At 40.6% G+C, this 10,667-nt stretch overlaps 1 long non-coding RNA gene across 4 annotated transcripts in view; it reads right to left on the minus strand.

Annotated features, from left to right (window-relative positions):
* The window catches only part of LOC131478591 (uncharacterized), a 56,334-nt gene extending 47,850 nt beyond the window's left edge, over positions 1 to 8,484 (minus strand). Inside the window, exons 1-5 of one of the 4 annotated variants that reach the window (XR_009244563.1) lie at positions 8,429 to 8,484; positions 6,486 to 6,568; positions 5,955 to 6,057; positions 2,386 to 2,521; positions 1,378 to 1,486 (exon numbers count right to left, since the gene is read on the minus strand). This is a non-coding gene — a long non-coding RNA (uncharacterized LOC131478591). Of the gene's footprint in view, positions 1 to 1,377; positions 1,487 to 2,377; positions 2,522 to 5,954; positions 6,058 to 6,485; positions 6,569 to 8,428 lie in introns of those variants that run through there. The other 3 variants (XR_009244561.1, XR_009244564.1, XR_009244562.1) reach the window with 3 other exon arrangements.
* Between the last annotated feature and the right edge of the window lie 2,183 nt (positions 8,485 to 10,667).

The raw sequence follows: 10,667 nt of genomic DNA on the forward strand, positions 1-10,667 counted from the left end.
AATGGAAAATCAATAATGTTTGTGAAATCAACCCTTTCTCTAATAGACATGGAGTCCAATGGGCTTTGGATGCACATTAGCTGTCCTCAAAGATTCCTTTACTAATTATTAATTCAGAATTAGGGAAAGACAGAGAGAAAGAGAGAATTTTTCATCCAGTGATTCACTCCCCAGAAGGCTGCCAGAGCCAGCAGTAAGGAAGAACCCAGGAGCCACAATTTTTTATGGGTATTCTACATGTCTGGCAGAACCAATATACATGGGTGATTTTCGACTGATTTTACCGTGGAGTGACTTAGAATTGAACCAACTATATGCGATGTGGGCTCAGGAACAGCAGTTTCCCACACTACTCCACAACCTTTGTACCAGATCTATTTCTTGCAATGTAGAGAAACAAATGGGCCTCAAGGTTGCTGTTGATTAATTATAAATGATTAGAGAGCTGTAAGTCAGCATTCAAGTACCTAAGCAAGGGCTAAAGGCCTTAAACGATGGGCTTGGAAAGATGGAATTACCCTGCAGCTGACTCTTCAGCTTCTATCCCTGAACCTGACTCCGACAACAAGTTGAGTAAGTTATCTCAGTGCAACTGAATGTGGGAAGCTGAGTTCTACAGTACTCTTTAAGAGATGTAAGTTCTAAAGTACACTGAAAGAAGTTTATATCCCGATTTAGCTTACTGAAGTAAATTTGGGAGGAAAAACCATCACAGAGAAGAGACACAGGTGCAGGATATAAACAATTACGTCATGAAAAAGTAGAGAAAAATATGAAGTGTGGGATTATGACATTGAATATCCTGCAGGATAATACATCTTTGCAAATGTTTTTCACAGAAAAACAAGGTTGGTTTATGCCTAGGAATGTACCAGTATAATCCTCCACTTGTACAGGGTAATAAGCGTTAGACTCTATGGACATCTGAAGTGATTGGCTACAAATGTTTGATGGAAATCAGCCATATTTCAGAATAATTTTCTTAGTAAACCAAAAACCAACATCCCCTTCTGACAATGTATACTACAGAAAAGAAAAACTCACACTTCACATGGTGAAGTTATGAAAGATTTCCTTTTTCCATCATGCATAATACAAGACTCTCCCACATTTGTGTTGCTACCTAATGTTGTAGAGAGTAGGCCTGTCCAACATTGTCAAGTGGGCACATGGATCATGATCACAACGCAAGGAACAAGGGTTCCTGATCAAGCATGAAGATTGTGTGTGCTGGAAATCAGAAAGGATCTATAGATGGATTTGTAGTAAAACAGGTCACAGGGTGTGCAAAAGGAAACTGCATACACAAACTTGATAACTTGACATCCCAAACCCATTAGATCACACAATGTCAAAACACACAAAGGATGCCCAAGATGTCTTTCCAGGAAACTCTGCATCTTTATTGAGAATTGAAATCCCAACATCCATGGAAGAGCAATTGCAGGATTTCATGTCTTCACTTAAACATCTGAGTCTCCTTCACCTGCAGTAGAAACACAACAATTGGGAACATTAAGATACAAACCATTATTGAGACGACCTCTAAGAGAATCCTTTCTTTGACTTTATAAAATAGATGGAACCTAGAGGTTTGCAACAGTCAAGTTCAGCTTACATGTAATTAGACCTCTGTGGAAACATGGCTCATATGCTGGTGGGCACATATATTACTGCTGCTAAACATATCATGCTTTCTAGTAGCACAAGGAAGTCTAGTAGCTTCAGCTTCAGCACAGCCAGCACACAAGTGAGGATTCAGTGTCCCGGCTTTAAAGGATGTAGAAAAAACTCTGATGTCATCAATGTTCATGGTACTGTGTTGAGTTCCACTAATTTATCTGTTAAAGTATTGTTCCCTTTGGTATTCAGGAAATTGATTATGTGCAAATACAAGACCCAGACTAGAGAAATAATGCTGAGTATCTGGCTGATTTAGTTTCCTGCAATTTAGCAGAGGCCTCCCATGAGGCTGCAGAGCCCCAAGCATTCGGGCCATCTTCTGCATTTCCAGGCCCATCAGCAGGGTGATGAATCAGAAGTGGGCATGCCTGTGTCAGAGGAAGTGGCATTACTGAGAATTCACAATGCCTAAATATTTAATGAAAGCATAAATTATAAGAGATTGAAATAGCTATTAGCTGCTGAAGGGAGATTTATGATGACCAGTAAGAAAATGCTTTTTTGTTACAATCTGTGCGGTCATCAGCCTATTTGTTTCCATTATTAGGTGGTGTTTCCCCGTGTGTCAGGTTCTGATTAAGCTACTTTCACAACAATCTTTTGGTGTCAACACTGTCATTGAAGTAGCATCAGCATTATTGGTATGGGTATAACAAAACGTGTAATAACAGAAAACTAATTCACATATTCATACTGTTGCACCTTCATTAATTACTTGCTTCTGGCACTGTAGGGCTCCCACTATGCTCTGATGCCTCATCACCTTCTGGATTTTCTTCGTTTTCATCAGCAGTTTCATCTTCAGGCGACTCCTGGAGATCAGCTTCTCCATGGGGCTCTTAGAAACAAAAACATATATTGAGTGACATAAGGAACACAGTGGAACAGGGGTTTCCGACGTTTTGTCTGCCCGGATTTACAGCAAACAAGCCTCTGGACAGGGATCAATCACCTGTAAGAGAAATCAATGGAGTGGCTGACGGACTCCTATTCACTACAGCGCTGAGAAAACGTCCATACTGAAATGGGCAGAGCAGCTCAGTGGATGAAGTGGGAATTCCTGGTGCTCTGGATTACACACAAGAGTCACAGTCTCAAAGCAGACAGAGAACTCTAGGTGCATTCACTGTTGGGATCTAAACGACCTAGCTCTGACACTGGTAGCACTTTGCAATCTGTGTGTTCCTTGGGAGATGCAACAGGCTTGGTGGAAGGTAGAGTGACTGAAGGAAGGTAGATACAGAATGAAAAATACTGTCTGATCTCACTTATATGTGAGGCCTAAAAAGCAATGTTGGAATGCCAATTTTCATGAGAGGGTGCGAAGTGGGTGTTATCAATCACTAGGTTAAAAAGTAGCAGGTTAAATACAGATTGAGATGCAACATACAGCACATATAGTTAGCGACAGAATAGTTTACTTTAAATTTGCTAACATGATAGACTTCAAAGGCTTGAACTACCGAAACAAGACTACAAATATGAAGTGTGTGATATATTTATTTGAACTACAGTAGTCACTTATATTTTTACTAAGCAACAGATTATGTTGTGCACCCCAAGTATCAAAAATTAGAGTAACATAAAGTGGTAACCCAGAGAAGCAGCCAAACCTGAATTCATACAACAAAAGGATCAAATTTTTTGCCTCATGTTTGTGAAACCAATCCTGCAGGAAGATTTGATCAGGACTGTGATGTGTACTATCAACATGCTTATTTCAGGAACCTGATGAATTAAACAAGGAAAATAACATTTCCTGAATGTCACCTTTTTCCTTACTGTACTTTTCTTCTATCGAACTACTTTTCCCTTCACAATAACGTGCATTTTATCAAAATAATCAGTGATATTTTGAGTCTCTAGGTAGGTGTAGCACAGGAGTCCTAGGTTAAAATTACGTGTCTGGTGTCTGTCATGGTAGCCTACTGGCTAAAGTCCTTGCCTTAAACGCGCCAGGATCCGATATGGGTGCTGGTTTGTTTTCCAGCAGTTCCACTTCCCATCCAACTCCCTGCTTGTGGCCTGGGAAAGCAGTTGAGGATGGCCCAAAGCCTTGGGACCCTGCACCTACATGGGAGACCTGGAAGAAGCTCTTAGCTTCAGATCAGCTCAGCTCCAGCTGTTGTGGTCACTTGGGGAGTGAATCAACAGACGACAGATCTTCTTCTGTCTCTCCTCTCTGTATATCTGACTTTGCAATAAAAATAAGTAAATCTTTTTTTTAAAGCGTGTGTCTGATGAGTATTTAGCTTCTCAATATGCACCAATACCAGCCCTAATATTTTGAACAGAATGTAGGACAGTGATGCGTGTAGTCTGAGCAAGTTGGGCAGATGGGGAGTTTGATATGGATATCGCTACAGGGCCAGAGAGGAAGAATAAATGCCAGTTTTCCTCTGCCAAGTTATAATACCATAGCTACCAGTAACCTGGTAGATAATCTATGAATGGATAAAAGGGAAGAGTTTCATGGTTCCTGGCATAAAGTGATAATGACAGAGAAATGTTGCTCAGTTTAACATGATATGCATTGTGACCCTGTGTTGGAACTGGCAATGTCACTCCAGATATGTGAAACTGTGAAGTGCAAACAAAATTACATATATATATATATATGTATATATATATATGTATATATATATATGCACACAGTTCATATTAAAACTAAAAATGGTTAGAATTGAGAGGGAAATGCTAAATAAACTTATATGATCAATATGCATGGAATGTGCATATCTACTTATCACAGTATTACCCATCAAATGAACTAAAAATTAAATAATAATTAGAATGTTAGTGTCATAAAAGATAAACATTGGAAGAGCACATGTAAACTAGAGGTGAATGAATTTATGTTACAGTGAGATACATTTAGTTGGACTCAGGAGAAGGAAAAAAAACTATACAAAGGAGATTGTTGGGACAAAACAGAAATTTGAATGTAGATCATAACTTGAATTGTTTTTAGAAATTATTTTTATTATAAAGACAGATTTAGAGAGAGAAGGAAAAATTGAAAGATCTTGCTTCTCCCAGCTGACTGCCCAAATGGTACCAAGGGCCGGAGGTGAGCCAATCCACAGCCAGGAGCCTGGAGACTCCTCCTGATCTCCCACCTTGGTGTAGAGTTTCAAGGTCCTTGGTCTTGCTCTGCTGCCTTCCCAGGCCACAAGCAATGAACTGTATGGGAAGAGGAGCCACTGGGACAGGAACCTGCAGTCATTTGGGACACAGATGTCTATAAAAGGAGGATCAGTCAACTGAGCCATCATGCCCAGCCCTTGAGTTCTTTTGTTATAGTAGAAATGATAAATGCCTTGAATTGGTAAGCACACAATTATTATCCAAAAGACCTACTTTTCCCCTTTTCTGAACTATGCATACAGGAAGGCTAAAGTTACTTCACACTAACTGAAAATAAATCTGATGATCTGTGTAAACAACAATCATAAGGTCAATATATAAAAATTGTGATAAATATTGCTATACACATGTCATCAGAACAGAGGGAAGACAAGATAAGTATGGGCGCTGTGAGAATGTGAGGGTTAGGAAACGAGAAAACTGGTAAAAATATTAAGTAAAGCATAAAATCCAATATAGATAGAAATCCCATGGAATTTCTTGAAAAATAATGATACATTTTGCAGGAATTCAGATTTCCAAAACGTAAAGTAAAATGGAAGTAATATAATATTTGACAGCAGACATTTGTGTAGTATGAACATAATAAAAAAATCCATATTTTCATACAACAACAAAGATGATCTTTGAGAATGGAGTATTAATGTAGCTCACCTGGCCACGTTGTACGCCTCCGTAAAAGACAGTAGCTAAGCCTTGGATTTCTTAATCAGAACATGTGTCAAAAAATGTGTTAACATCCCTGTTGATTTCATTACTAGGCACGTTCATTAACCAGGCATGCTTCATGCTATGATAAGGTATGTAGTTTTTGAGAAAAGGTCCAAGATTTAATATACACATTCACAACATAAATGAAACCTAATAAACTCATACTCTGTGTAGAGACCTGGCTGGATAGTATTTTACAGCTGTGAAGAGAATGATTGAAGGACAACAGAAAATATCTTAGAGGAAGATAATGCACAAAGTTACAAGCACTATTCTTCACTTTTCCAACCAAAGTTCAGGACATGTTTGAGACACTTGTAGAATCTTTTCTCTTTCTGTTATGGAGTGTGGCCTAATGTTTGAAGGTGACATGCACCTCATTCCCAAAGGTATTTTAATTGCCTTGCTTTTACCTTCAACCTGAGGTGCTTCCTCAACTTGCACGTGATGACCAAGTGCAATATTTTCCAATTGCTGCAGCTGCTGAAGAAGATTTTCAATATCAAGCATCACGAGCTATTGAAATGAATGTAAATAAAAGAAAATGTTTGCTGTAATACATCCAAAGATCATCAGAGACGATTTCCAACACACTTTTATTACTCAACCTCTTAATGAAATTATGCTTCTGCAAGAGAGGCAACTTTTCTCAGAGATTTAGCTAGCCATATTTTAAATGCGTTAGTTATTTTATTGGTGCTGAATTGAAATTGCTAACAAGCTGAGTCCGAAGGACGGTGGTGTCACGGGCTGTGTCTCCCAGGATCAAAAGAGTATCCACCCTGGATACCCAATGAAAACGTGCAGAGTGAGCGTTTCCCTCATCAGACCAATTATGACCCATGATCTACATGGATGAACTACATCAATGTGTACACATTCTTTGGGAACATTGTCTCACAAATCAAACACCAGCAGAGGTCATCAGACATTACAGTACTCACATATTCAAGCTCTCCTGGCTCAGGAAGAAATTCATCCTCATTGTCGGCAAATCTTGGGATAAAACTCTTAGTCATAATTCACCCTGAAAACAGAATGTTACAACTTATAAAACATTATGAAAATTCACTTTTGCCTGAAAGAAGATATTGCAAGAAGTGAGATTTATGCACAAAAATTGATAGCTTATCTATAACCACATTGAACCTACTTGAATTTTGGCAGTCTGCATCTCTTATTTTCATGAATTACTATTAAATATTCTCCATTCCAGCATATTTAAATTATGTTGGTAATCTGACTTTTCATTCAATACAACATGGATAATTTGAAGGATTTGGCTTTGATGTCTATGAATTCTAAATTATTATGATCGCATATATTCCGCCTAATTATTCCTCCTTTGTATCTCTCAAAGCGTTCTTAAAATAAAGTAACTCTTTTAGAATGAGAGCTGATTGAATTCTTTTGATCATCACTACATTTTTGCATATTTATTCAAAGTTTCTAAACTCTACCCCAATCCGTTTTTAATTCAGCATGCACACTATCTTCTTTCAGGCAAAAGTGAATAAACATTATCACAGACAACATTATATCGGTAATATCTATCTTGAAGTTATATTCATGCTTTTTTTTTTTTACTATTTTTACTATTTTAAAAGCATAATGTTACACCTGAACGTGGAATTGTTCCAGACTAGTCCAGTGTTGATTATATGAAGCATTTACATTGACTGTACCTACTTACTGCTCTGTTTTCTACTCAATAAAAAGAGATTTCAGTGTTTAACAAAAAAACATGAAAATTCATGTATCTCACTTTTTCATATAAAAATATTATTCTAAAAAAAGCAATATTTGGACAGAAATCTGTCTAGTTAAAGAACACATGTCAATGGTTCCTAGAAATTTGCAAAAATATTGATGGGAGAGAGCCCGGCAATGAAATCTCCAGTAGCAAATGGCAAACATAGAGAATGCTTCTGGAGATATTGTCCCATATTTCTTTTTTTTTTAAAGATTTATTTCACTTTTATTGGAAAGCCAGATAGGAGGAGAGACAGAGAAGCAGATCTTCAGTCCCACGATTCATTCCCCAAACGGCTGCATGGCCAGAGCTGCATCCATCTGAAGCCAGGAGCCAGGATCCTCCTCTGGGTCTCCCACGTGAGCGCAGGGACCCAAGGCTTCGGGCCATCCTTGACTGCCTTCCCAGACCACAAGCAAAGAGCTAGATGTGAAGATGGGCTGCCGCGATTAGATCCGGCACCCACATGGGATCCCGGCGCATTCAAGGCGAGGACTTTAGCCGCTAGGCCCCCACGTCAGGCCCTGCCCCATATTTTTACAGACCACATCAAAAGAGGGAGGCACCACCGCAAAGGGATTACTGTCAGAATCTCACAGAGCAGACCCGTTTCCTGCTGACAAACAGGGTTTGTCATGCCTTTTGGCCTTTTGTCTGCGCCATCCTGATAGAGGTGAGGAGTTGGTACTGACCATGGGCACACCCTTCCCTGGGCACCTCGGCCTGGTGCTCTACTCAACTCTGAGCTGACCTCCCTCCGCCCATCCCCTATTCCCTCTCCCCTCACCCCGACCCCCGCCCACCTTCTCCCTGGTTCTCCTGTGAGGATCCAGGAATCTGTCCTCATGAGCCATGGCAGGAGTCCCTAGGACACAGACATCTCCCACAGCGTGCCCAGACCATGGCACATCTTCAGCTGAGCCCTCGTGAACCAGGCCCAACCCTCCTCCCTTTCCCAGGCTCACTAAGAACATGAGGAGCATGGCGGCCGTGCCCCTGAGAGAGGAGAAGGGCGTCTTCCTCAAGGAGCTTTCTCTTCAGGGACCACGGGTAAAACATAATCCCGGGACACTGCTTGGCGTCTTCTGACACCCTTTCACACTTAGGGTCATCAGAAGGCTGTCACGGACCTACCTGTGGAGTCTCAGGAGGAGTGAAGATTTCGGCAAACAACAGGGAGGCGCGCCAGCAGACGGAAAAGGCGCATGCGCGAGAGCGGGAAAGTGCATGCGCATGCACATGCGCGAGAAGACGTGGCCCCCTCCTCTTGAGCATGCACAGTGTGCCTTTACTGTGCGCAACTTAGGGTTCTGGCACCAGGTGTGCTCTGGCTGCAATGTTCTTTTAGATATGGTTCCTCCACCTGCAGCGATGGTGTTGCTCGCTTTTCCAAGCTTTTCCTGTCTTTGGGAAGGAGGTGCATCATTAAGACCTCCTTGATCAAAGTTAGTGTTAAATATTTTAATACCCATTTTGGGCCTGGCAAGGTAACCTAGCAGGTGGAGTCCTTGCCTTGTGCGTGCCAGTAGCCCACATGGAGCCGGTTCTAATCCCAGCTGCCCGGATTCCCATCCAGCTCCCTGTCCGGTGATAGTAGACAAGGACGACCCAAAGCCTTGGGAAGCTGCACCCCTGTGGGAGACCTGGAGGAGGCTCTGGGCTCCTGGATTCAGATCAGCCCAGCTTCCGCCATTGAGGCCACTTGGGGAGTGAATCAAAGGACAGTTCTTCCTCTCTGTCTCTCCTCCTCTCTGTATATCTGACTTTCCAATGAAAATAAAATGAATCTTGTTTTAAAAATAAGATTTTAATACCTATTTTAAAGTTTGGCTTAATTGCTGACTTTCTCAGAATTGTGGTTCCTTTGCTGTTACGGGTGCATCCGTGCATGTCAGGGTCCTTCGTCCATGTGATCAGAATGAAGACAACCTATAGTTTGGGCTTGTTTCTTTTAGTCTGCTCCTTTTTGACAATTTTTCATGAGCTCTTCTAACCTCTTACATGTGGACACTTTCTCAGCTTTCTAGTGATCAGGGGTCTGTTAACCACTTTCTGTGGTTGAACTTTTCTATGTCAATGTCAGGTTTAAACAAGGATGATATCAAGGAACTGGAGTATAATGAAATTTTTGTGAAAAATTGTTCAAAAATTCATTAAAAACACTGGGGAGCACATATAAGAGTCCAAGGAAGAGAAGGAATATGTTACACAGGAAATAGCAACATTAAAACAAGATCAAGTGGAATTACTAGAAATACAGAACACATTGCACTAAATTAGAAATTTAATGAAAAGCCTCAGTAATAAACTGAGTAAGGCAGAAGGAGTAATCTTGGAATTGGAGGGCACCTCCTACAATCATGAGTGATACTGAATGCTGAATTCTGAAAACATTTCAAGAACTTACCCCAATCGAACACAACCTATTCAAAACAACAGGAAGGGAGACATTCATTTCAAACTCTTCTATGAATCCAACATCAGTTTAGACCCAAAACTAGACAGAGACACAGCAGTGAAAGAGAAACAGACCAATATCCCTTATGAACATATATGCGAAAATCCTCAACAAAGTACTAGCCAACAGAATCCAACAACACATCACACAGAACATTCACCTGGACCGTGTGGGATTTAGCCCTGGTGTGCTGGGATGGTTTAACAATACATGTGCTACACAACATCAAAATATTGAAGAATAAAAGCCATACGATCATCAATATAGAGGCAGAGAAAGCATTTGATTAAATCCAAAAGTACTTCATGCAAAAAATTCCCCAAGTAATATAGGCATAGATATATTGCAAAATCACCTCTTAATTCTTTCAGATTTTCAGCATACATCATTATATGTTCTTTGAGTAATAACAGGTATTCATCACATCGTAACCATTACATATTTTTTAAAAAGATTTAGTTATTTTTATTACAAATCAGATATACAGAGAGGAGGAGAGACAGAGAGGAAGATCTTCCTTCAGATGATTCACTCCTCAAGAGAGTGCAAAGGCCAGTGCTGCGCCGATCCGAAGCCAGGAGCCAGAAACTTCTTCCAGGTCTCCCATGTGGGTGCAGGGTCCCAAGACTTTGGGCCGTCCTCGACTGCTTTCCCAGGCCACAAGCAGGGAGCTGGATGGGAAGTGGAGCTGCCAGGATTAGAACTGTCACCCACATGGGATCCTGGCGCGTTTAAGGCAAGGACCTAAGCCACAAGGCCACAGAGCCGGGCCCAATCATTACATATTTTTACCACTTAAAAATATTCCACAGACACACTGTACAATGTAAATGGTATCAGCAATGTTGGAAATTGTCCTTGTTTATTGTTCATTCAACATTTATGGTATGTTTCTATAGACTCAGGGATTTCCCT

The sequence above is a fragment of the Ochotona princeps genome, chromosome X, assembly GCF_030435755.1.
Source record: "Ochotona princeps isolate mOchPri1 chromosome X, mOchPri1.hap1, whole genome shotgun sequence".
Lineage (NCBI taxonomy): Eukaryota > Metazoa > Chordata > Mammalia > Lagomorpha > Ochotonidae > Ochotona > Ochotona princeps.